The 14,512-nt window shown below is 48.3% G+C and overlaps 45 non-coding genes across 45 annotated transcripts; all 45 read right to left on the bottom strand.

The window, feature by feature from the left end:
• Nucleotides 1–69: 69 nt before the first annotated feature.
• Trnat-ugu (transfer RNA threonine (anticodon UGU)) lies at nt 70–141 on the bottom strand. Its single transcript has one exon. It is a non-coding gene; the product is annotated as a tRNA-Thr (tRNA).
• A 246-nt stretch (nt 142–387) lies between these two features.
• On the bottom strand, nt 388–459 carry Trnat-ugu (transfer RNA threonine (anticodon UGU)). The gene has a single exon. It is a non-coding gene; the product is annotated as a tRNA-Thr (tRNA).
• A 246-nt stretch (nt 460–705) lies between these two features.
• Trnat-ugu (transfer RNA threonine (anticodon UGU)) lies at nt 706–777 on the bottom strand. The gene has a single exon. It is a non-coding gene; the product is annotated as a tRNA-Thr (tRNA).
• Nucleotides 778–1,023: 246 nt separating this feature from the next.
• Trnat-ugu (transfer RNA threonine (anticodon UGU)) lies at nt 1,024–1,095 on the bottom strand. The gene has a single exon. It is a non-coding gene; the product is annotated as a tRNA-Thr (tRNA).
• A 246-nt stretch (nt 1,096–1,341) lies between these two features.
• Nucleotides 1,342–1,413, bottom strand: Trnat-ugu (transfer RNA threonine (anticodon UGU)). The gene has a single exon. It is a non-coding gene; the product is annotated as a tRNA-Thr (tRNA).
• Nucleotides 1,414–1,659: 246 nt separating this feature from the next.
• Nucleotides 1,660–1,731, bottom strand: Trnat-ugu (transfer RNA threonine (anticodon UGU)). The gene has a single exon. It is a non-coding gene; the product is annotated as a tRNA-Thr (tRNA).
• Nucleotides 1,732–1,977: 246 nt separating this feature from the next.
• On the bottom strand, nt 1,978–2,049 carry Trnat-ugu (transfer RNA threonine (anticodon UGU)). The gene has a single exon. It is a non-coding gene; the product is annotated as a tRNA-Thr (tRNA).
• A 246-nt stretch (nt 2,050–2,295) lies between these two features.
• Trnat-ugu (transfer RNA threonine (anticodon UGU)) lies at nt 2,296–2,367 on the bottom strand. Its single transcript has one exon. It is a non-coding gene; the product is annotated as a tRNA-Thr (tRNA).
• Nucleotides 2,368–2,613: 246 nt separating this feature from the next.
• Trnat-ugu (transfer RNA threonine (anticodon UGU)) lies at nt 2,614–2,685 on the bottom strand. Its single transcript has one exon. It is a non-coding gene; the product is annotated as a tRNA-Thr (tRNA).
• A 246-nt stretch (nt 2,686–2,931) lies between these two features.
• Trnat-ugu (transfer RNA threonine (anticodon UGU)) lies at nt 2,932–3,003 on the bottom strand. The gene has a single exon. It is a non-coding gene; the product is annotated as a tRNA-Thr (tRNA).
• Nucleotides 3,004–3,249: 246 nt separating this feature from the next.
• On the bottom strand, nt 3,250–3,321 carry Trnat-ugu (transfer RNA threonine (anticodon UGU)). The gene has a single exon. It is a non-coding gene; the product is annotated as a tRNA-Thr (tRNA).
• A 246-nt stretch (nt 3,322–3,567) lies between these two features.
• On the bottom strand, nt 3,568–3,639 carry Trnat-ugu (transfer RNA threonine (anticodon UGU)). The gene has a single exon. It is a non-coding gene; the product is annotated as a tRNA-Thr (tRNA).
• Nucleotides 3,640–3,885: 246 nt separating this feature from the next.
• Trnat-ugu (transfer RNA threonine (anticodon UGU)) lies at nt 3,886–3,957 on the bottom strand. The gene has a single exon. It is a non-coding gene; the product is annotated as a tRNA-Thr (tRNA).
• Nucleotides 3,958–4,203: 246 nt separating this feature from the next.
• Trnat-ugu (transfer RNA threonine (anticodon UGU)) lies at nt 4,204–4,275 on the bottom strand. The gene has a single exon. It is a non-coding gene; the product is annotated as a tRNA-Thr (tRNA).
• Nucleotides 4,276–4,518: 243 nt separating this feature from the next.
• Trnat-ugu (transfer RNA threonine (anticodon UGU)) lies at nt 4,519–4,592 on the bottom strand. The gene has a single exon. It is a non-coding gene; the product is annotated as a tRNA-Thr (tRNA).
• A 246-nt stretch (nt 4,593–4,838) lies between these two features.
• Nucleotides 4,839–4,910, bottom strand: Trnaa-ugc (transfer RNA alanine (anticodon UGC)). The gene has a single exon. It is a non-coding gene; the product is annotated as a tRNA-Ala (tRNA).
• A 246-nt stretch (nt 4,911–5,156) lies between these two features.
• On the bottom strand, nt 5,157–5,228 carry Trnat-ugu (transfer RNA threonine (anticodon UGU)). The gene has a single exon. It is a non-coding gene; the product is annotated as a tRNA-Thr (tRNA).
• Nucleotides 5,229–5,474: 246 nt separating this feature from the next.
• Nucleotides 5,475–5,546, bottom strand: Trnat-ugu (transfer RNA threonine (anticodon UGU)). Its single transcript has one exon. It is a non-coding gene; the product is annotated as a tRNA-Thr (tRNA).
• A 246-nt stretch (nt 5,547–5,792) lies between these two features.
• On the bottom strand, nt 5,793–5,864 carry Trnat-ugu (transfer RNA threonine (anticodon UGU)). The gene has a single exon. It is a non-coding gene; the product is annotated as a tRNA-Thr (tRNA).
• A 246-nt stretch (nt 5,865–6,110) lies between these two features.
• Trnat-ugu (transfer RNA threonine (anticodon UGU)) lies at nt 6,111–6,182 on the bottom strand. The gene has a single exon. It is a non-coding gene; the product is annotated as a tRNA-Thr (tRNA).
• Nucleotides 6,183–6,428: 246 nt separating this feature from the next.
• Nucleotides 6,429–6,500, bottom strand: Trnat-ugu (transfer RNA threonine (anticodon UGU)). Its single transcript has one exon. It is a non-coding gene; the product is annotated as a tRNA-Thr (tRNA).
• A 246-nt stretch (nt 6,501–6,746) lies between these two features.
• Trnat-ugu (transfer RNA threonine (anticodon UGU)) lies at nt 6,747–6,818 on the bottom strand. The gene has a single exon. It is a non-coding gene; the product is annotated as a tRNA-Thr (tRNA).
• Nucleotides 6,819–7,064: 246 nt separating this feature from the next.
• Trnat-ugu (transfer RNA threonine (anticodon UGU)) lies at nt 7,065–7,136 on the bottom strand. The gene has a single exon. It is a non-coding gene; the product is annotated as a tRNA-Thr (tRNA).
• Nucleotides 7,137–7,382: 246 nt separating this feature from the next.
• Nucleotides 7,383–7,454, bottom strand: Trnat-ugu (transfer RNA threonine (anticodon UGU)). Its single transcript has one exon. It is a non-coding gene; the product is annotated as a tRNA-Thr (tRNA).
• Nucleotides 7,455–7,700: 246 nt separating this feature from the next.
• Trnat-ugu (transfer RNA threonine (anticodon UGU)) lies at nt 7,701–7,772 on the bottom strand. Its single transcript has one exon. It is a non-coding gene; the product is annotated as a tRNA-Thr (tRNA).
• A 246-nt stretch (nt 7,773–8,018) lies between these two features.
• Nucleotides 8,019–8,090, bottom strand: Trnat-ugu (transfer RNA threonine (anticodon UGU)). Its single transcript has one exon. It is a non-coding gene; the product is annotated as a tRNA-Thr (tRNA).
• Nucleotides 8,091–8,336: 246 nt separating this feature from the next.
• Trnat-ugu (transfer RNA threonine (anticodon UGU)) lies at nt 8,337–8,408 on the bottom strand. Its single transcript has one exon. It is a non-coding gene; the product is annotated as a tRNA-Thr (tRNA).
• A 246-nt stretch (nt 8,409–8,654) lies between these two features.
• Trnat-ugu (transfer RNA threonine (anticodon UGU)) lies at nt 8,655–8,726 on the bottom strand. The gene has a single exon. It is a non-coding gene; the product is annotated as a tRNA-Thr (tRNA).
• Nucleotides 8,727–8,972: 246 nt separating this feature from the next.
• Trnat-ugu (transfer RNA threonine (anticodon UGU)) lies at nt 8,973–9,044 on the bottom strand. The gene has a single exon. It is a non-coding gene; the product is annotated as a tRNA-Thr (tRNA).
• Nucleotides 9,045–9,290: 246 nt separating this feature from the next.
• On the bottom strand, nt 9,291–9,362 carry Trnat-ugu (transfer RNA threonine (anticodon UGU)). The gene has a single exon. It is a non-coding gene; the product is annotated as a tRNA-Thr (tRNA).
• A 246-nt stretch (nt 9,363–9,608) lies between these two features.
• Nucleotides 9,609–9,680, bottom strand: Trnat-ugu (transfer RNA threonine (anticodon UGU)). The gene has a single exon. It is a non-coding gene; the product is annotated as a tRNA-Thr (tRNA).
• Nucleotides 9,681–9,926: 246 nt separating this feature from the next.
• Nucleotides 9,927–9,998, bottom strand: Trnat-ugu (transfer RNA threonine (anticodon UGU)). Its single transcript has one exon. It is a non-coding gene; the product is annotated as a tRNA-Thr (tRNA).
• Nucleotides 9,999–10,244: 246 nt separating this feature from the next.
• Trnat-ugu (transfer RNA threonine (anticodon UGU)) lies at nt 10,245–10,316 on the bottom strand. Its single transcript has one exon. It is a non-coding gene; the product is annotated as a tRNA-Thr (tRNA).
• A 246-nt stretch (nt 10,317–10,562) lies between these two features.
• On the bottom strand, nt 10,563–10,634 carry Trnat-ugu (transfer RNA threonine (anticodon UGU)). The gene has a single exon. It is a non-coding gene; the product is annotated as a tRNA-Thr (tRNA).
• Nucleotides 10,635–10,880: 246 nt separating this feature from the next.
• Trnat-ugu (transfer RNA threonine (anticodon UGU)) lies at nt 10,881–10,952 on the bottom strand. The gene has a single exon. It is a non-coding gene; the product is annotated as a tRNA-Thr (tRNA).
• A 246-nt stretch (nt 10,953–11,198) lies between these two features.
• On the bottom strand, nt 11,199–11,270 carry Trnat-ugu (transfer RNA threonine (anticodon UGU)). The gene has a single exon. It is a non-coding gene; the product is annotated as a tRNA-Thr (tRNA).
• A 246-nt stretch (nt 11,271–11,516) lies between these two features.
• Trnat-ugu (transfer RNA threonine (anticodon UGU)) lies at nt 11,517–11,588 on the bottom strand. The gene has a single exon. It is a non-coding gene; the product is annotated as a tRNA-Thr (tRNA).
• Nucleotides 11,589–11,834: 246 nt separating this feature from the next.
• Nucleotides 11,835–11,906, bottom strand: Trnat-ugu (transfer RNA threonine (anticodon UGU)). Its single transcript has one exon. It is a non-coding gene; the product is annotated as a tRNA-Thr (tRNA).
• A 245-nt stretch (nt 11,907–12,151) lies between these two features.
• On the bottom strand, nt 12,152–12,224 carry Trnat-ugu (transfer RNA threonine (anticodon UGU)). Its single transcript has one exon. It is a non-coding gene; the product is annotated as a tRNA-Thr (tRNA).
• Nucleotides 12,225–12,469: 245 nt separating this feature from the next.
• Trnat-ugu (transfer RNA threonine (anticodon UGU)) lies at nt 12,470–12,542 on the bottom strand. Its single transcript has one exon. It is a non-coding gene; the product is annotated as a tRNA-Thr (tRNA).
• A 246-nt stretch (nt 12,543–12,788) lies between these two features.
• Trnat-ugu (transfer RNA threonine (anticodon UGU)) lies at nt 12,789–12,860 on the bottom strand. The gene has a single exon. It is a non-coding gene; the product is annotated as a tRNA-Thr (tRNA).
• A 246-nt stretch (nt 12,861–13,106) lies between these two features.
• Nucleotides 13,107–13,178, bottom strand: Trnat-ugu (transfer RNA threonine (anticodon UGU)). Its single transcript has one exon. It is a non-coding gene; the product is annotated as a tRNA-Thr (tRNA).
• Nucleotides 13,179–13,742: 564 nt separating this feature from the next.
• Nucleotides 13,743–13,814, bottom strand: Trnat-ugu (transfer RNA threonine (anticodon UGU)). The gene has a single exon. It is a non-coding gene; the product is annotated as a tRNA-Thr (tRNA).
• Nucleotides 13,815–14,060: 246 nt separating this feature from the next.
• Nucleotides 14,061–14,132, bottom strand: Trnat-ugu (transfer RNA threonine (anticodon UGU)). Its single transcript has one exon. It is a non-coding gene; the product is annotated as a tRNA-Thr (tRNA).
• A 246-nt stretch (nt 14,133–14,378) lies between these two features.
• Nucleotides 14,379–14,450, bottom strand: Trnat-ugu (transfer RNA threonine (anticodon UGU)). Its single transcript has one exon. It is a non-coding gene; the product is annotated as a tRNA-Thr (tRNA).
• Between the last annotated feature and the right edge of the window lie 62 nt (nt 14,451–14,512).

Here is a 14,512-nt window from a genome sequence, read left to right on the forward strand (position 1 = left end):
GGCCCGAAAAGACACGCTATTTTGAAATTTTCGGTTCAAAGCATTACATTGGCCCATTTAAAATTGTGCTGCCCCCTGTGAGAATCGAACTCACGACCCCTGGTTTACAAGACCAGTGCTCTGCCCCTGAGCTAAGGAGGCTGTTGCAGTGTACACTTCTTGCAGTCGCCACAGCGCTCGCGAAAAATACATTCCAGAGCTTAGAAAATGCGTACGAATATCTACTCTGCCACAACAATTCGCTACCACTGAGGTCCACGGCGATGGCTGACGGGGTGTTGCTGTCTTTCGTCTATCATCATCTGTTATCTTGGCTCTGGCCCGAAAAGACACGCTATTTTGAAATTTTCGGTTCAAAGCATTACATTGGCCCATTTAAAATTGTGCTGCCCCCTGTGAGAATCGAACTCACGACCCCTGGTTTACAATACCAGTGCTCTGCCCCTGAGCTAAGGAGGCTGTTGCAGTGTACACTTCTTGCAGTCGTCACAGCGCTCGCAAAAAATACATTCCAGAGCTTAGAAAATGCGTACGAATATCTACTCTGCCACAACAATTCGCTACCACTGAGGTCCACGGCGATGGCTGACGGGGTGTTGCTGTCTTTCGTCTATCATCATCTGTTATCTTGGCTCTGGCCCGAAAAGACACGCTATTTTGAAATTTTCGGTTCAAAGCATTACATTGGCCCATTTAAAATTGTGCTGCCCCCTGTGAGAATCGAACTCACGACCCCTGGTTTACAAGACCAGTGCTCTGCCCCTGAGCTAAGGAGGCTGTTGCAGTGTACACTTCTTGCAGTCGTCACAGCGCTCGCGAAAAATACATTCCAGAGCTTAGAAAATGCGTACGAATATCTACTCTGCCACAACAATTCGCTACCACTGAGGTCCACGGCGATGGCTGACGGGGTGTTGCTGTCTTTCGTCTATCATCATCTGTTATCTTGGCTCTGGCCCGAAAAGACACGCTATTTTGAAATTTTCGGTTCAAAGCATTACATTGGCCCATTTAAAATTGTGCTGCCCCCTGTGAGAATCGAACTCACGACCGCTGGTTTACAAGACCAGTGCTCTGCCCCTGAGCTAAGGAGGCTGTTGCAGTGTACACTTCTTGCAGTCGTCACAGCGCTCGCGAAAAATACATTCCAGAGCTTAGAAAATGCGTACGAATATCTACTCTGCCACAACAATTCGCTACCACTGAGGTCCACGGCGATGGCTGACGGGGTGTTGCTGTCTTTCGTCTATCATCATCTGTTATCTTGGCTCTGGCCCGAAAAGACACGCTATTTTGAAATTTTCGGTTCAAAGCATTACATTGGCCCATTTAAAATTGTGCTGCCCCCTGTGAGAATCGAACTCACGACCCCTGGTTTACAAGACCAGTGCTCTGCCCCTGAGCTAAGGAGGCTGTTGCAGTGTACACTTCTTGCAGTCGTCACAGCGCTCGCGAAAAATACATTCCAGAGCTTAGAAAATGCGTACGAATATCTACTCTGCCACAACAATTCGCTACCACTGAGGTCCACGGCGATGGCTGACGGGGTGTTGCTGTCTTTCGTCTATCATCATCTGTTATCTTGGCTCTGGCCCGAAAAGACACGCTATTTTGAAATTTTCGGTTCAAAGCATTACATTGGCCCATTTAAAATTGTGCTGCCCCCTCTGAGAATCGAACTCACGACCCCTGGTTTACAAGACCAGTGCTCTGTCCCTGAGCTAAGGAGGCTGTTGCAGTGTACACTTCTTGCAGTCGTCACAGCGCTCGCGAAAAATACATTCCAGAGCTTAGAAAATGCGTACGAATATCTACTCTGCCACAACAATTCGCTACCACTGAGGTCCACGGCGATGGCTGACGGGGTGTTGCTGTCTTTCGTCTATCATCATCTGTTATCTTGGCTCTGGCCCGAAAAGACACGCTATTTTGAAATTTTCGGTTCAAAGCATTACATTGGCCCATTTATAATTATGCTGCCCCCTGTGAGAATCGAACTCACGACCCCTGGTTTACAAGACCAGTGCTCTGCCCCTGAGCTAAGGAGGCTGTTGCAGTGTACACTTCTTGCAGTCGTCACAGCGCTCGCGAAAAATACATTCCAGAGCTTAGAAAATGCGTACGAATATCTACTCTGCCACAACAATTCGCTACCACTGAGGTCCACGGCGATGGCTGACGGGGTGTTGCTGTCTTTCGTCTATCATCATCTGTTATCTTGGCTCTGGCCCGAAAAGACACGCTATTTTGAAATTTTCGGTTCAAAGCATTACATTGGCCCATTTAAAATTGTGCTGCCCCCTGTGAGAATCGAACTCACGACCCCTGGTTTACAAGACCAGTGCTCTGCCCCTGAGCTAAGGAGGCTATTGCAGTGTACACTTCTTGCAGTCGTCACAGCGCTCGCGAAAAATACATTCCAGAGCTTAGAAAATGCGTACGAATATCTACTCTGCCACAACAATTCGCTACCACTGAGGTCCACGGCGATGGCTGACGGGGTGTTGCTGTCTTTCGTCTATCATCATCTGTTATCTTGGCTCTGGCCCGAAAAGACACGCTATTTTGAAATTTTCGGTTCAAAGCATTACATTGGCCCATTTAAAATTGTGCTGCCCCCTGTGAGAATCGAACTCACGACCCCTGGTTTACAAGACCAGTGCTCTGCCCCTGAGCTAAGGAGGCTGTTGCAGTGTACACTTGTTGCAGTCGTCACAGCGCTCGCGAAAAATACATTCCAGAGCTTAGAAAATGCGTACGAATATCTACTCTGCCACAACAATTCGCTACCACTGAGGTCCACGGCGATGGCTGACGGGGTGTTGCTGTCTTTCGTCTATCATCATCTGTTATCTTGGCTCTGGCCCGAAAAGACACGCTATTTTGAAATTTTCGGTTCAAAGCATTACATTGGCCCATTTAAAATTGTGATGCCCCCTGTGAGAATCGAACTCACGACCCCTGGTTTACAAGACCAGTGCTCTGCCCCTGAGCTAAGGAGGCTGTTGCAGTGTACACTTCTTGCAGTCGTCACAGCGCTCGCGAAAAATACATTCCAGAGCTTAGAAAATGCGTACGAATATCTACTCTGCCACAACAATTCGCTACCACTGAGGTCCACGGCGATGGCTGACGGGGTGTTGCCGTCTTTCGTCTATCATCATCTGTTATCTTGGCTCTGGCCCGAAAAGACACGCTATTTTGAAATTTTCGGTTCAAAGCATTACATTGGCCCATTTAAAATTGTGCTGCCCCCTGTGAGAATCGAACTCACGATCCCTGGTTTACAAGACCAGTGCTCTGCCCCTGAGCTAAGGAGGCTGTTGCAGTGTACACTTCTTGCAGTCGTCACAGCGCTCGCGAAAAATACATTCCAGAGCTTAGAAAATGCGTACGAATATCTACTCTGCCACAACAATTCGCTACCACTGAGGTCCACGGCGATGGCTGACGGGGTGTTGCTGTCTTTCGTCTATCATCATCTGTTATCTTGGCTCTGGCCCGAAAAGACACGCTATTTTGAAATTTTCGGTTCAAAGCATTACATTGGCCCATTTAAAATTGTGCTGCCCTCTGTGAGAATCGAACTCACGACCCCTGGTTTACAAGACCAGTGCTCTGCCCCTGAGCTAAGGAGGCTGTTGCAGTGTACACTTCTTGCAGTCGTCACAGCGCTCGCGAAAAATACATTCCAGAGCTTAGAAAATGCGTACGAATATCTACTCTGCCACAACAATTCGCTACCACTGAGGTCCACGGCGATGGCTGACGGGGTGTTGCTGTCTTTCGTCTATCATCATCTGTTATCTTGGCTCTGGCCCGAAAAGACACGCTATTTTGAAATTTTCGGTTCAAAGCATTACATTGGCCCATTTAAAATTGTGCTGCCCCCTGTGAGAATCGAACTCACGACCCCTGGTTTACAAGACCAGTGCTCTGCCCCTGAGCTAAGGAGGCTGTTGCAGTGTACACTTCTTGCAGTCGTCACAGCGCTCGCGAAAAATACATTCCAGAGCTTAGAAAATGCGTACGAATATCTACTCTGCCACAAGAATTCGCTACCACTGAGGTCCACGGCGATGGCTGACGGGGTGTTGCTGTCTTTCGTCTATCATCATCTGTTATCTTGGCTCTGGCCCGAAAAGACACGCTATTTTGAAATTTTCGGTTCAAAGCATTACATTGGCCCATTTAAAATTGTGCTGCCCCCTGTGAGAATCGAACTCACGACCCCTGGTTTACAAGACCAGTGCTCTGCCCCTGAGCTAAGGAGGCTGTTGCAGTGTACACTTCTTGCAGTCGTCACAACGCTCGCGAAAAATACATTCCAGAGCTTAGAAAATGCGTACGAATATCTACTCTGCCACAACAATTCGCTACCACTGAGGTCCACGGCGATGGCTGACGGGGTGTTGCTGTCTTTCGTCTATCATCATCTGTTATCTTGGCTCTGGCCCGGAAAGACACGCTATTTTGAAATTTTCGGTTCAAAGCATTACATTGGCCCATTTAAAATTGTGCTGCCCCTGTGACAATCGAACTCACGACCCCTGGTTTACAAGACCAGTGCTCTGCCCCTGAGCTAAGGAGGCTGTTGCAGTGTACACTTCTTGCAGTCGTCACAGCGCTCGCGAAAAATACATTCCAGAGCTTAGAAAATGCGTACGAATATCTACTCTGCCACAACAATTCGCTACCACTGAGGTCCACGGCGATGGCTGACGGGGTGTTGCTGTCTTTCGTCTATCATCATCTGTTATCTTGGCTCTGGCCCGAAAAGACACGCTATTTTGAAATTTTCGGTTCAAAGCATTACATTGGCCCATTTAAAATTGTGCTGCCCCCTGTGAGAATCGAACTCACGACCCCTGGTTTGCAAGACCAGTGCTCTGCCCCTGAGCTAAGGAGGCTGTTGCAGTGTACACTTCTTGCAGTCGTCACAGCGCTCGCGAAAAATACATTCCAGAGCTTAGAAAATGCGTACGAATATCTACTCTGCCACAACAATTCGCTACCACTGAGGTCCACGGCGATGGCTGACGGGGTGTTGCTGTCTTTCGTCTATCATCATCTGTTATCTTGGCTCTGGCCCGAAAAGACACGCTATTTTGAAATTTTCGGTTCAAAGCATTACATTGGCCCATTTAAAATTGTGCTGCCCCCTGTGAGAAGCGAACTCACGACCCCTGGTTTACAAGACCAGTGCTCTGCCCCTGAGCTAAGGAGGCTGTTGCAGTGTACACTTCTTGCAGTCGTCACAGCGCTCGCGAAAAATACATTCCGGAGCTTAGAAAATGCGTACGAATATCTACTCTGCCACAACAATTCGCTACCACTGAGGTCCACGGCGATGGCTGACGGGGTGTTGCTGTCTTTCGTCTATCATCATCTGTTATCTTGGCTCTGGCCCGAAAAGACACGCTATTTTGAAATTTTCGGTTCAAAGCATTACATTGGCCCATTTAAAATTGTGCTACCCCCTGTGAGAATCGTACTCACGACCCCTGGTTTACAAGACCAGTGCTCTGCCCCTGAGCTAAGGAGGCTGTTGCAGTGTACACTTCTTGCAGTCGTCACAGCGCTCGCGAAAAATACATTCCAGAGCTTAGAAAATGCGTACGAATATCTACTCTGCCACAACAATTCGCTACCACTGAGGTCCACGGCGATGGCTGACGGGGTGTTGCTGTCTTTCGTCTATCATCATCTGTTATCTTGGCTCTGGCCCGAAAAGACACGCTATTTTGAAATTTTCGGTTCAAAGCATTACATTGGCCCATTTAAAATTGTGCTGCCCCCTGTGAGAATCGAACTCACGACCCCTGGTTTACAAGACCAGTGCTCTGCCCCTGAGCTAAGGAGGCTGTTGCAGTGTACACTTCTTGCAGTCGTCACAGCGCTCGCGAAAAATACATTCCAGAGCTTAGAAAATGCGTACGAATATCTACTCTGCCACAACAATTCGCTACCACTGAGGTCCACGGCGATGGCTGACGGGGTGTTGCTGTCTTTCGTCTATCATCATCTGTTATCTTGGCTCTGGCCCGAAAAGACACGCTATTTTGAAATTTTCGGTTCAAAGCATTACATTGGCCCATTTAAAATTGTGCTGCCCCCTGTGAGAATCGAACTCACGACCCCTGGTTTACAAGACCAGTGCTCTGCCCCTGAGCTAAGGAGGCTGTTGCAGTGTACACTTCTTGCAGTCGTCACAGCGCTCGCGAAAAATACATTCCAGAGCTTAGAAAATGCGTACGAATATCTACTCTGCCACAACAATTCGCTACCACTGAGGTCCACGGCGATGGCTGACGGGGTGTTGCTGTCTTTCGTCTATCATCATCTGTTATCTTGGCTCTGGCCCGAAAAGACACGCTATTTTGAAATTTTCGGTTCAAAGCATTACATTGGCCCATTTAAAATTGTGCTGCCCCCTGTGAGAATCGAACTCACGACCCCTGGTTTACAAGACCAGTGCTCTGCCCCTGAGCTAAGGAGGCTGTTGCAATGTACACTTCTTGCAGTCGTCACAGCGCTCGCGAAAAATACATTCCAGAGCTTAGAAAATGCGTACGAATATCTACTCTGCCACAACAATTCGCTACCACTGAGGTCCACGGCGATGGCTGACGGGGTGTTGCTGTCTTTCGTCTATCATCATCTGTTATCTTGGCTCTGGCCCGAAAAGACACGCTATTTTGAAATTTTCGGTTCAAAGCATTACATTGGCCCATTTAAAATTGTGCTGCCCCCAGTGAGAATCGAACTCACGACCCCTGGTTTACAAGACCAGTGCTCTGCCCCTGAGCTAAGGAGGCTGTTGCAGTGTACACTTCTTGCAGTCGTCACAGCGCTCGCGAAAAATACATTCCAGAGCTTAGAAAATGCGTACGAATATCTACTCTGCCACAACAATTCGCTACCACTGAGGTCCACGGCGATGGCTGACGGGGTGTTGCTGTCTTTCGTCTATCATCATCTGTTATCTTGGCTCTGGCCCGAAAAGACACGCTATTTTGAAATTTTCGGTTCAAAGCATTACATTGGCCCATTTAAAATTGTGCTGCCCCCTGTGAGAATCGAACTCACGACCCCTGGTTTACAAGACCAGTGCTCTGCCCCTGAGCTAAGGAGGCTGTTGCAGTGTACACTTCTTGCAGTCGTCACAGCGCTCGCGAAAAATACATTCCAGAGCTTAGAAAATGCGTACGAATATCTACTCTGCCACAACAATTCGCTACCACTGAGGTCCACGGCGATGGCTGACGGGGTGTTGCTGTCTTTCGTCTATCATCATCTGTTATCTTGGCTCTGGCCCGAAAAGACACGCTATTTTGAAATTTTCGGTTCAAAGCATTACATTGGCCCATTTAAAATTGTGCTGCCCCCTGTGAGAATCGAACTCACGACCCCTGGTTTACAAGACCAGTGCTCTGCCCCTGAGCTAAGGAGGCTGTTGCAGTGTACACTTCTTGCAGTCGTCACAGCGCTCGCGAAAAATACATTCCAGAGCTTATGAAATGCGTACGAATATCTACTCTGCCACAACGATTCGCTACCACTGAGGTCCACGGCGATGGCTGACGGGGTGTTGCTGTCTTTCGTCTATCATCATCTGTTATCTTGGCTCTGGCCCGAAAAGACACGCTATTTTGAAATTTTCGGTTCAAAGCATTACATTGGCCCATTTAAAATTGTGCTGCCCCCTGTGAGAATCGAACTCACGACCCCTGGTTTACAACACCAGTGCTCTGCCCCTGAGCTAAGGAGGCTGTTGCAGTGTACACTTCTTGCAGTCGTCACAGCGCTCGCGAAAAATACATTCCAGAGCTTAGAAAATGCGTACGAATATCTACTCTGCCACAACAATTCGCTACCACTGAGGTCCACGGCGATGGCTGACGGGGTGTTGCTGTCTTTCGTCTATCATCATCTGTTATCTTGGCTCTGGCCCGAAAAGACACGCTATTTTGAAATTTTCGGTTCAAAGCATTACATTGGCCCATTTAAAATTGTGCTGCCCCCTGTGAGAATCGAACTCACGACCCCTGGTTTACAAGACCAGTGCTCTGCCCCTGAGCTAAGGAGGCTGTTGCAGTGTACACTTCTTGCAGTCGTCACAGCGCTCGCGAAAAATACATTCCAGAGCTTAGAAAATGCGTACGAATATCTACTCTGCCACAACAATTCGCTACCACTGAGGTCCACGGCGATGGCTGACGGGGTGTTGCTGTCTTTCGTCTATCATCATCTGTTATCTTGGCTCTGGCCCGAAAAGACACGCTATTTTGAAATTTTCGGTTCAAAGCATTACATTGGCCCATTTAAAATTGTACTGCCCCCTGTGAGAATCGAACTCACGACCCCTGGTTTACAAGACCAGTGCTCTGCCCCTGAGCTAAGGAGGCTGTTGCAGTGTACACTTCTTGCAGTCGTCACAGCGCTCGCGAAAAATACATTCCAGAGCTTAGAAAATGCGTACGAATATCTACTCTGCCACAACAATTCGCTACCACTGAGGTCCACGGCGATGGCTGACGGGGTGTTGCTGTCTTTCGTCTATCATCATCTGTTATCTTGGCTCTGGCCCGAAAAGACACGCTATTTTGAAATTTTCGGTTCAAAGCATTACATTGGCCCATTTAAAATTGTGCTGCCCCCTGTGAGAATCGAACTCACGACCCCTGGTTTACAAGACCAGTGCTCTGCCCCTGAGCTAAAGAGGCTGTTGCAGTGTACACTTCTTGCAGTCGTCACAGCGCTCGCGAAAAATACATTCCAGAGCTTAGAAAATGCGTACGAATATCTACTCTGCCACAACAATTCGCTACCACTGAGGTCCACGGCGATGGCTGACGGGGTGTTGCTGTCTTTCGTCTATCATCATCTGTTATCTTGGCTCTGGCCCGAAAAGACACGCTATTTTGAAATTTTCGGTTCAAAGCATTACATTGGCCCATTTAAAATTGTGCTGCCCCCTGTGAGAATCGAACTCACGACCCCTGGTTTACAAGACCAGTGCTCTGCCCCTGAGCTAAGGAGGCTGTTGCAGTGTACACTTCTTGCAGTCGTCACAGCGCTCGCGAAAAATACATTCCAGAGCTTAGAAAATGCGTACGAATATCTACTCTGCCACAACAATTCGCTACCACTGAGGTCCACGGCGATGGCTGACGGGGTGTTGCTGTCTTTCGTCTATCATCATCTGTTATCTTGGCTCTGGCCCGAAAAGACACGCTATTTTGAAATTTTTGGTTCAAAGCATTACATTCGCCCATTTAAAATTGTGCTGCCCCCTGTGAGAATCGAACTCACGACCCCTGGTTTACAAGACCAGTGCTCTGCCCCTGAGCTAAGGAGGCTGTTGTATTGTACACTTCTTGCAGTCGTCACAGCGCTCGCGAAAAATATATTCCAGAGCTTAGAAAATGCGTACGAATATCTACTCTGCCACAACAATTCGCTACCACTGAGGTCCACGGCGATGGCTGACGGGGTGTTGCTGTCTTTCGTCTATCATCATCTGTTATCTTGGCTCTGGCCCGAAAAGACACGCTATTTTGAAATTTTCGGTTCAAAGCATTACATTGGCCCATTTAAAATTGTGCTGCCCCCTGTGAGAATCGAACTCACAACCCCTGGTTTACAAGACCAGTGCTCTGCCCCTGAGCTAAAGAGGCTGTTGCAGTGTACACTTCTTGCAGTCGTCACAGCGCTCGCGAAAAATACATTCCAGAGCTTAGAAAATGCGTACGAATATCTACTCTGCCACAACAATTCGCTACCACTGAGGTACACGGCGATGGCTGACGGGGTGTTGCTGTCTTTCGTCTATCATCATCTGTTATCTTGGCTCTGGCCCGAAAAGACACGCTATTTTGAAATTTTCGGTTCAAAGCATTACATTGGCCCATTTAAAATTGTGCTGCCCCCTGTGAGAATCGAACTCACGACCCCTGGTTTACAAGACCAGTGCTCTGCCCCTGAGCTAAGGAGGCTGTTGCAGTGTACACTTCTTGCAGTCGTCACAGCGCTCGCGAAAAATACATTCCAGAGCTTAGAAAATGCGTACGAATATCTACTCTGCCACAACAATTCGCTACCACTGAGGTCCACGGCGATGGCTGACGGGGTGTTGCTGTCTTTCGTCTATCATCATCTGTTATCTTGGCTCTGGCCCGAAAAGACACGCTATTTTGAAATTTTCGGTTCAAAGCATTACATTGGCCCATTTAAAATTGTGCTGCCCCCTGTGAGAATCGAACTCACGACCCCTGGTTTACAAGACCAGTGCTCTGCCCCTGAGCTAAGGAGGCTGTTGCAGTGTACACTTCTTGCAGTCGTCACAGCGCTCGCGGAAAATACATTCCAGAGCTTAGAAAATGCGTACGAATATCTACTCTGCCACAACAATTCGCTACCACTGAGGTCCACGGCGATGGCTGACGGGGTGTTGCTGTCTTTCGTCTATCATCATCTGTTATCTTGGCTCTGGCCCGAAAAGACACGCTATTTTGAAATTTTCGGTTCAAAGCATTACATTGGCCCATTTAAAATTGTTCTGCCCCCTGTGACAATCGAACTCACGACCCCTGGTTTACAAGACCAGTGCTCTGCCCCTGAGCTAAGGAGGCTGTTGCAGTGTACACTTCTTGCAGTCGTCACAGCGCTCGCGAAAAATACATTCCAGAGCTTAGAAAATGCGTACGAATATCTACTCTGCCACAACAATTCGCTACCACTGAGGTCCACGGCGATGGCTGACGGGGTGTTGCTGTCTTTCGTCTATCATCATCTGTTATCTTGGCTCTGGCCCGAAAAGACACGCTATTTTGAAATTTTCGGTTCAAAGCATTACATTGGCCCATTTAAAATTGTGCTGCCCCCTGTGAGAATCGAACTCACGACCCCTGGTTTACAAGACCAGTGCTCTGCCCCTGAGCTAAGGAGGCTGTTGCAGTGTACACTTCTTGCAGTCGTCACAGCGCTCGCGAAAAATACATTCCAGAGCTTAGAAAATGCGTACGAATATCTACTCTGCCACAACAATTCGCTACCACTGAGGTCCACGGCGATGGCTGACGGGGTGTTGCTGTCTTTCGTCTATCATCATCTGTTATCTTGGCTCTGGCCCGAAAAGACACGCTATTTTGAAATTTTCGGTTCAAAGCATTACATTGGCCCATTTAAAATTGTGCTGCCCCCTGTGAGAATCGAACTCACGACCCCTGGTTTACAAGACCAGTGCTCTGCCCCTGAGCTAAGGAGGCTGTTGCAGTGTACACTTCTTGCAGTCGTCACAGCGCTCGCGAAAAATACATTCCAGAGCTTAGAAAATGCGTACGAATATCTACTCTGCCACAACAATTCGCTACCACTGAGGTCCACGGCGATGGCTGACGGGGTGTTGCTGTCTTTCGTCTATCATCATCTGTTATCTTGGCTCTGGCCCGAAAAGACACGCTATTTTGAAATTTTCGGTTCAAAGCATTACATTGGCCCATTTAAAATTGTGCTGCCCCCTGTGAGAATCGAACTCACGACCCCTGGTTTACAAGACCAGTGCTCTGCCCCTGAGCTAAGGAGGCTGTTGCAGTGTACACTTCTTGCAGTCGTCACAGCGCTCGCGAAAAATACATTCCAGAGCTTAGAAAATGCGTACGAATATCTACTCTGCCACAACAATTCGCTACCACTGAGGTCCACGGCGATGGCTGACGGGGTGTTGCTGTCTTTCGTCTATCATCATCTGTTATCTTGGCTCTGGCCCGAAAAGACACGCTATTTTGAAATTTTCGGTTCAAAGCATTACATTGGCCCATTTAAAATTGTGCTGCCCCCTGTGAGAATCGAACTCACGACCCCTGGTTTACAAGACCAGTGCTCTGCCCCTGAGCTAAGGAGGCTGTTGCAGTGTACACTTCTTGCAGTCGTCACAGCGCTCGCGAAAAATACATTCCAGAGCTTAGAAAATGCGTACGAATATCTACTCTGCCACAACAATTCGCTACCACTGAGGTCCACGGCGATGGCTGACGGGGTGTTGCTGTCTTTCGTCTATCATCATCTGTTATCTTGGCTCTGGCCCGAAAAGACACGCTATTTGAAATTTTCGGTTCAAAGCATTACATTGGCCCATTTAAAATTGCGCTGCCCCCTGTGAGAATCGAACTCACGACCCCCTGGTTTACAAGACCAGTGCTCTGCCCCTGAGCTAAGGAGGCTGTTGCAGTGTACACTTCTTGCAGTCGTCACAGCGCTCGCGAAAAATACATTCCAGAGCTTAGAAAATGCGTACGAATATCTACTCTGCCACAACAATTCGCTACCACTGAGGTCCACGGCGATGGCTGACGGGGTGTTGCTGTCTTTCGTCTATCATCATCTGTTATCTTGGCTCTGGCCCGAAAAGACACGCTATTTTGAAATTTTCGGTTCAAAGCATTACATTGGCCCATTTAAATTGTGCTGCCCCCTGTGAGAATCGAACTCACGACCCCTGGTTTTACAAGACCAGTGCTCTGCCCCTGAGCTAAGGAGGCTGTTGCAGTGTACACTTCTTGCAGTCGTCACAGCGCTCGCGAAAAATACATTCCAGAGCTTAGAAAATGCGTACGAATATCTACTCTGCCACAACAATTCGCTACCACTGAGGTCCACGGCGATGGCTGACGGGGTGTTGCTGTCTTTCGTCTATCATCATCTGTTATCTTGGCTCTGGCCCGAAAAGACACGCTATTTTGAAATTTTCGGTTCAAAGCATTACATTGGCCCATTTAAAATTGTGCTGCCCCCTGTGAGAATCGAACTCACGACCCCTGGTTTACAAGACCAGTGCTCTGCCCCTGAGCTAAGGAGGCTGTTGCAGTGTACACTTCTTGCAGTCGTCACAGCGCTCGCGAAAAATACATTCCAGAGCTTAGAAAATGCGTACGAATATCTACTCTGCCACAACAATTCGCTACCACTGAGGTCCACGGCGATGGCTGACGGGGTGTTGCTGTCTTTCGTCTATCATCATCTGTTATCTTGGCTCTGGCCCGAAAAGACACGCTATTTTGAAATTTTCGGTTCAAAGCATTACATTGGCCCATTTAAAATTGTGCTGCCCCCTGTGAGAATCGAACTCACGACCCCTGGTTTACAAGACCAGTGCTCTGCCCCTGAGCTAAGGAGGCTGTTGCAGTGTACACTTCTTGCAGTCGTCACAGCGCTCGCGAAAAATACATTCCAGAGCTTAGAAAATGCGTACGAATATCTACTCTGCCACAACAATTCGCTACCACTGAGGTCCACGGCGATGGCTGACGGGGTGTTGCTGTCTTTCGTCTATCATCATCTGTTATCTTGGCTCTGGCCCGAAAAGACACGCTATTTTGAAATTTTCATTTCAAAGCATTACATTGGCCCATTTAAAATTGTGCTGACCCCTCTGAGAATCGAATTCACGACCCCTGGATTACAAGACCAGTGCTCTGCCCCTGAGCTAAGGAGGCTGTTGCAGTGTACACTTCTTGCAGTCGTCACAGCGCTCGCGAAAAATACATTCCAGAGCTTAGAAAATGCGTACGAATATCTACTCTGCCACAACAATTCGCTACCACTGAGGTCCACGGCGATGGCTGACGGGGTGTTGCTGTCTTTCGTCTATCATCATCTGTTATCTTGGCTCTGGCCCGAAAAGACACGCTATTTTGAAATTTTCGGTTCAAAGCATTACATTGGCCCATTTAAAATTGTGCTGCCCCCTGTGAGAATCGAACTCACGACCCCTGGTTTACAAGACCAGTGCTCTGCCCCTGAGCTAAGGAGGCTGTTGCAGTGTACACTTCTTGCAGTCGTCACAGCGCTCGCGAAAAATACATTCCAGAGCTTAGAAAATGCGTACGAATATCTACTCTGCCACAACAATTCGCTACCACTGAGGTCCACGGCGATGGCTGACGGGGTGTTGCTGTCTTTCGTCTATCATCATCTGTTATCTTGGCTCTGGCCCGAAAAGACACGCTATTTTGAAATTTTCGGTTCAAAGCATTACATTGGCCCATTTAAAATTGTGCTGCCCCCTGTGAGAATCGAACTCACGACCCCTGGTTTACAAGACCAGTGCTCTGCCCCTGAGCTAAGGAGGCTGTTGCAGTGTACACTTCTTGCAGTCGTCACAGCGCTCGCGAAAAATACATTCCAGAGCTTAGAAAATGCGTACGAATATCTACTCTGCCACAACAATTCGCTACCACTGAGGTCCACGGCGATGGCTGACGGGGTGTTGCTGTCTTTCGTCTATCATCATCTGTTATCTTGGCTCTGGCCCGAAAAGACACGCTATTTTGAAATTTTCGGTTCAAAGCATTACATTGGCCCATTTAAAATTGTGCTGCCCCCTGTGAGAATCGAACTCACGACCCCTGGTTTACAAGACCAGTGCTCTGCCCCTGAGCTAAGGAGGCTGTTGCAGTGTACACTTCTTGCAGTCGTCACAGCGCTCGCGAAAAATACATTCCAGAGCTTA

Source organism: Schistocerca cancellata, chromosome 1 (genome assembly GCF_023864275.1).
Source record: "Schistocerca cancellata isolate TAMUIC-IGC-003103 chromosome 1, iqSchCanc2.1, whole genome shotgun sequence".
NCBI classification, from domain to species: Eukaryota; Metazoa; Arthropoda; class Insecta; order Orthoptera; family Acrididae; genus Schistocerca; species Schistocerca cancellata.